Raw genomic sequence first — 7,264 nt, 5'->3', positions numbered from 1 at the left:
ATGCTGTCTTCAAAATCTGAAATTCTATCTTCAGCTTCATTCAAGTGGTTTTGGCAGCTTTCGGTGCAGGTTTAATTTCCTGAATATGTCTTTGAATCTACTTCATGCATTCTAATTTATTTCTATATTTTTCATTTAACATTTCTGTCCATTGCCTGTGTTCATCTATTTTTTTATATGTTTCTTCTTCAGATGTGCTGAGCAGTTTTCATTATTATTGTCATTTCATTTTTTTGCCTGAGAGTTTATTTCTGATCTGTCCTCTGTGGCCTGATGGGTTGTTTCTTCACTTCCATTGCAATCATTCAGCAATTTCAAGAGTGTGTTTACCAAATTCTCCTATGTCAATGTCTCCTGGACTTGTTCTGAGTGATGTGGAGTCCTGAGATTGCATTTTCGTCCTTTGTCTTGTCATGTTTGATGTTGGTGGTAGAGCACTCAGTCCCTTTCCTCCCTGTCAGCCCAGCAAAGGTCACTAACCTCCCTAATTTTCCTGGTGGTCAAACTTTCCCCTCAGTGGCCACTGGGGTGTGCTGCTTAGTCTGGGTTCTTCCAGCAGATAGTGAAATTCACCTAGTTCTACCAGGTCTCAGACACCGATCATGATGTCATCAGGTCACAGACAATCTGATCCAGTGTCCCCTATCAGCTCAGGGCACAAGTATGAACCAGAAGTGGTCTGCACTGGTGGCATGATCACAGACCACTTGGTCCTGTGACTCCAGGGAGTTCAGGGTGAAGGTAGAGCCCAGACATGGGCAGCAGGGTCTGCAATTCATGGACTGCCTGATTCTGTGTCTTCAGGCCTTTCACTGCAAGCACAGGAACCAGAGGTGGGCTGTGCTGACAGTGATCACAGACTGCCTATTTCCATGCTCCTGCCCAGACACACATCCTGGAACCCAGACAAAAATCACGGCTTCAGCAGTTTCATGGACCGCCTGCTCTGGGGCTTCACATGTCACTGGGCATGTGCGGGGGTGCCCCTCACAAGCCCTGGTGTCAGCAGGTTTGTGGGTCCCTTTAGACAGTCTCCTGTGTGTCCCCCAGGTGCATGGAGGTTGGAGACACAGACAGCAATGGCGGCAGCCTTCTGGGATGCCTGCTCTGTTCCAGGGAAGTAGATGGGGGTGCTACCTCATTCTCATGCTGTTCAGCTGCAAACTGTGGTTTGAGTGGATGGTTGACCTCCTGATTCTGTGCCTGCTGGCCACTCACAGCATGCAGAGGACCCACACATGGGCTGTGCTGGTGGTGATCAGGGACTGCCTGTTTCTGTGCTCTCTCCCAGACCCGAACCCTAGAATTTTTTTTTTATATGATGTGAGATATGGGGTCCAGTTTCATTTTCCTCTATGTTGATATCCAGTTTTCCCAAAACTATTTAATGAAGAGACTGTTCTTTTCTCTATTGCATGTTCTTAGCACTTTTGTCAAAGATTATTTGACTGTGAAATGTGTGGACTTATTTCTGGTCTATTTAATTCCATTGGTCTATAGATCTGTTTTTTATGCCAGTACCATGCTGTTTTGATTACTGATGCTTTATAGTATATTTTGAAATCAGGCAGCATGATACCTTGAGCTTTCTTCTCTTTACTCAAGATCACTTTGCCTTTTTGGAGTCTTTTTTGTTTCCATATGAATTTCAGGATTTTGTTTAGTGTGTGTGGTACTGAGGATTTGTCATGGCTTGTGTCTAAATGTCTCTCCAAACTTCATGGGTCTTTTTGAAGGTGACTGGATCTAGGGTTTGTGCTGCTGGGATCAAGAACATGATGCTGGGATTGATTAGTAGGGCAGTGCTAGGATTAAGGGTGTGTGATTATGAATTAGGCCACTGATTATGTTGCCACCCACCCTAAAGGTAACCTAGATAGAATATAAAAGGGGTCAAAAGAAACTGCTATGGTTGCTTGTGGCTGTCACTTTGCTTGCTTGTTTTTGCTGTCTTCTGCTTGCCATGAACTGTTTCTCCTCTGTGATGCTCCTCTGCTAAACCATCCTGCCTTGGAGCCAGCCAACTATGAACTGAAACTTCTTCAAATTGCAAGCTAAAAAAGTCTTTTCTCCCTTAACTTGTGGGTGTTGAGTATTTTTTCTCAGCACTGAAAGAAAGTAACTAACACAGGATTGACAGGATTAACTAAGGATTGACACCGTTGTGCTGAGTTACAATCTCAGCCTTTTAAAAATTTTAACACAGGGTCATGCTTAGCCACTAGGATTGAATTTATTGTCCTTCTGCTTCCCAGAGTACTGGGATTCCAATAATGCCTGGCTAAATTTTTGTTTGTTTGTTGTTGGGTTTGTTTTGGTTTATTTGTTTTTTTATTTGTTTTTTGAGGCAAGGTCTTACTATGTATTTCAGGCTGGTTTTAAACCAGGTTGGCCTTGAACTCACAGATTCTCCTGCCTCAGCCTCCCAAGTACTGGGTTACAGGTGTGAGCCACCACACCTGGTGCTGAATTTTTGTTGTTGTTTCTGTGAAAAATGTGAACAGAACTTCGATAGAGATTATGTTGAATCTGTAAGTCACTTTGGGTAGTACGACAATTTAACAATATGAATTCTGAGCACAATATGAACCATGAGCTCAGGATATTATTCCATTTATTTTTATTTAATTTGTTATTTTCATTGCAGAAATCTTTCCTATTCTTGGTTAAATTTATTCCTATTTTATTCTTTTAAAAATATCATTATAAGTGCATTTTTTTTCTTGATTTCTCTTGATGGATATTTTATTGTTATTGTATAGAAACATTTCTTACTTTTGTATGTTCATCTTTGTATTCTGGCATCTTATTGACTTTATCAATTCTAACACATTTTAGTGTACTTTTTAGGGTTTTCTATATATAAGGTCATGTCATCTGAAAACAGAGATACCTTTACTTCTTCCTTTCCAATTGGATGCCTTTTATTCCTTTGTCTCCCCTAATTTCACTCAATAGGACTTCCAGGACCATGTTGAAGAGAAATTGCAAGAATGGACATCTGTGCTTTGCTCCTGATCTCAGAGGAAAGGCTCTTAGCCTTTCATTGTTGAGTGTGTGTTATGCATGGGCTTGTCATTATGGAATGATACTCTGGATTTCTAGTTGCTGGCCTAGACCCAGCACTGGGGTCTTCTTTAGTAGACCTCAAACTTTGTACTGGAGGGGCCAGCTTAGAGCCTGGGACCTTGGGAGCCAGCCTGGCCCAGATTTCAGTGAGAGTGGGTATGGTGCCAGGGTTCATGGCATTGGCTAATGTCCCCCAGGGGAGGTTACCTCTGCCTACATTGTGCTACCCAGACTTGGGGAGGAGTCTACTCTTTCTGCTCTCTTCAATGTGTCTTTTCATATTTCTGTACTACATCGAAGTGCTGTAACTTCTCAGCGGGTTCCTTAACACTTGTGTTGGTATCTTCACAGGGGGGTAGTTGTGTAAACTGATGTTTCTGTGGAAGGATGAGCACCAGAAAGTTCTCTTGCACCATCTTGCTGGTATCACAGCAAAAGGAATTTTTTAAAAAGTAATTCAATGTGCTACTATTTTCAAACCCAACGTACTGACCAATACTAAAAAAGAGTAACATGTCAGTTGCAAGGCTTTGGGAAAATTGGCATTGTGGGAAAGAAAAAGTAATATCCTTTCTTACCCATTGCAAAGTTTATGAGTGACATCCTACAACAAAAGACAGGTTAACAAAAGAAAAGCATGACAAATGCACTTAACTAAGTTTATATGACACAACATCTTATAGAAACCAAGCCCCAAATACCTTCGCTTATGCTTAGATTTAATGAAGAGTGCACAGTGAAATAGTAGTGTAATAGGACAAAAAGGGGTCTGGTTTAATGGTAGTAAGCTGGAGGAAACTTAGCAAGTCCTGTTTCTCCATATTCTTGACCTCTCTGTTGTAACATCCCTTTCATCCAGCTATAGCACAGGACATCTGTCACTTGAGGATCTTCAAGAGAGAGAGGCTCAAGGAGACCTTTCTGTTTCTGTTTTCTTCAATTTCTTTCAGCTTAAAATATGCAGTATACTGAAGTGACATATCTTAGGGTATTGAGTTTGACCTGGACAGTACTCATCTATCCATCTGGAGGGAGTGAAATAGGTACATTTCTGCACAGAAATTAGGTGATATAAACTAACCTAAAATTAGTATTAAAATATGTTAATTGCATTAAAATAATATGTTAATATATCTTTTTCTCACCCATTACAAAGTTCATGGCTGACATCTCTTTGACAAAAGACATATTAACAAGAGAAAACCATAGCAAATTTGTTTAACCAAAGCTTTACATGACACAAGATCCTTCAGAAATGAAGATCTAGAGACATAGCATAAACTATTTTTATTCTTAAATTTGTTAAGAACTGACATGCAAAATACCAAATTCCGTACATAATGTATGTACTAGTATGTATGCTACTACTGTATACTACTAGTATATATACCACTGTGCTCATATAGCATAGTACACTTACAGAGTAAAATATACTAATTATATTAGTATAATAAGGAATCCTGTTTATATTACTATTAAAATTCACTAATTTGGCCCGACAATTTTACTTCTATGGATTTATGGTAAGGAAATAATTAGAATATTTGTTTAATAATGTTTATATGAAAAAAATTACATCACAATTTAAAAGAGAAAGATTGGGGCTGGGGATTTAGCTCAGCGGCACAGCACCTGCCTGGCAAGCGCAAGGTCATGAGTTTGATTCCCTGTACTGGGGAAAAAAAAAAAAAAGAGAGAGAATGAAAAGAGAAAGATTGAAAATAATCTAAATGCTTAAAAAGAGAGGATTGGTTATACAACAATTTAATATTTATGGAATAAGACATTAGTCTCTAAAATTCATTCTACAAATGAATACTTATTGGTGAAAAAAATGTTCAACCTCATGGTAAGGTTAAACATTGTATGTATGTCAATATTAAACACTCTCGTGTGTGTACCAAAGCATGGGCAACAAAAGGTTTTCTTTGAGAGGAAATTAGTTTCTAATAATTCTTTTGATTGTCATTGTTATTTGAAATTCTATCTGCCCTGAGTATGTATTATATAGTAGAATTTTTTTTGAGTACTGGGGCTCAAACCCAGGGATTCCTGCAAGGTAGGCAAGCACTTTACCACTGAGCCACATTCTTAACCTAAAATAATTTTACTAACAATAAAAAGGAGCAAAAGCGCCCTAATCTAGGTGTTCTAACCAATTATTCAGAAGTCCAAGAGGCCAGGGATATAACTCTGGCACAAGTACCTGCCTGGCAAGCACAATGTTCTGAGTTTGATTCCTGGTACCAACCCCTTCCCCCACAAAACCCCAGAAGTCCACTAGACTTACAAGCTAAATGTTAAACAGTTTTAAAGTCAAAGAAATCCCTAAACTGATCATAGTCCCCTGTTTTCTGCCTTTTTCTGTTATTATCTCTTTAGGAGATGTGGGTGACTCTCATCTGTGCAGTGGCCCCAAAGCAAAGCTAAAGTTTTAGCATATAACCAGCCAAAAAAAGGAAGTGACCTCAGACACTTGAACAGAGGTGACAGATTGGAAGGTTTTTTGCATTTTGGAAGCTGCATGTATAAAAGCTGCCTGCTTGCCCTGTTATTTATAGATGTTCTTATCAGAATCTTTCATAGCACAGGAGCTGAAGAATTATTAAGGAGTCAGTTAATTAGTAGAATTTATATAGCCAGTTACAAGAAGAAACTGAAAAAGTTTGCAAGCCAACAAAGGAATGTTTATTACTGTAAAGAAACTGATTACCCAAACTGAAGATACACATCAAATTTTAGAGGAGATTCCTCAGGCAAGAAAGCAGGAAAATATTCCATTCTTTTCTCTTAGTTTTTTATTCTAGAAATATTATTTTTAATTAGTAACTTCACTTAACAGTCCACAAGCATTTTCTTTTTTGTTTGTTAAAGTCACCAGATTACTGCTTTCTTTTATATTATCTTGGAAAAAAGACTATCAAGATCCACTTGCAATGATATATTGTTATGTGATCTCACTTCATAGGGGTACAATGGACAAAGAATAAACACAGGATATTTCCTCACTTTCAATTGTTTAGTGCTAAAATAGCACACTGACTAAGAGCAGTTGATATCACAATGATAGGCATGTATGCATTTATATTGTGCCTTGCTTTTAGGTCTCTGATAAATCTGTATGTAACCAATAGAGTACTGGACCTGAATATTTTCTTCCCTGCTAGGTACTAGGGATAGATGGAGTGAAGTCTTCTGGAAAGCTTTGTGGGATTTTTGAAATCAGGACTTAAGATTCTAGCTTATATTGTGAAAAAAATGCATATTCACAGTAAAGACTTAAGTTTGTTTAAGGAGGCAGTACAAAGAAGATTCTGGAATTAGACTTGGTTTAATTCCTTACTTTGTATTTTATTAGACTTATGACATTAATCTATAGGTATGTGAGGATTCTCAGCCATAAAACTATATATGACAAAATAATCATAACATAAAGTCTTATCATGTATTTTATAATATAGTATTTAATTTATTCCCTGCAATTATTGCAGGAGGAAGATATTTCTAATTTACAATTAGGAAACTGAGGCTTAGAAATGGAAATGCCTTGTCCTAAATAATATAGAATAAAGACATTTATATTCTGATTCATAGCTTTGCGCTCTTTCCAAAAATAAAAAGCCCATAAAATTTTTTCTAACCACCCAGCATTAGAAAAAAAAAATGGGGGCCAGGGATATAGCTCAGTGGCACAAGTGCCTGCCCAGCAAGCGCAAGGTCCTGAGTTCGATTCCCGGTACCAAAAAAGAAAAAAAAAATGGGTCAAGAGGAAGATTGGCAGAACGCTACTGCTTGTCAGTAACCCATGCTTGTACTTTGACTAAACTTATAGATCAGGAGTGGCCTGTCCCTGGCCCACCCCAGCCATGCTCATAAACACTTGTGAGAAAGGGAATAGTCAGCTCTTCTGGATAAGACTGCTCTCTGCTTGGTCCCAGCCTGCCTGGGTCACCTGAGAAAACTGCAGGAGGGCTCCATAGGACACTGTCTCCCTGAATGGCATGACAGTGGCCCTCTGGTTGCCAGTGTGAACGGAATGCAAACTGAATTTGCCTAAATCCATTAGGAACTTCTGATTCTATCTATCAGAAGAAGACTGACCACACAAGTAGTCAGAAAACCGTGCTAGAGTGACAAAAAGTCCTGTGTGAACAAAAGTAGATGTCACATAAGACTAAGATTTCAACTGACCTCC

This window comes from Chinchilla lanigera, unplaced genomic scaffold (genome assembly GCF_000276665.1).
Source record: "Chinchilla lanigera isolate Chin_1 unplaced genomic scaffold, ChiLan1.0 scaffold00004, whole genome shotgun sequence".
Lineage (NCBI taxonomy): Eukaryota > Metazoa > Chordata > Mammalia > Rodentia > Chinchillidae > Chinchilla > Chinchilla lanigera.
The sequence above is the reverse complement of the archived record's forward strand: the minus strand, read 5'-3'. Positions refer to the sequence as shown.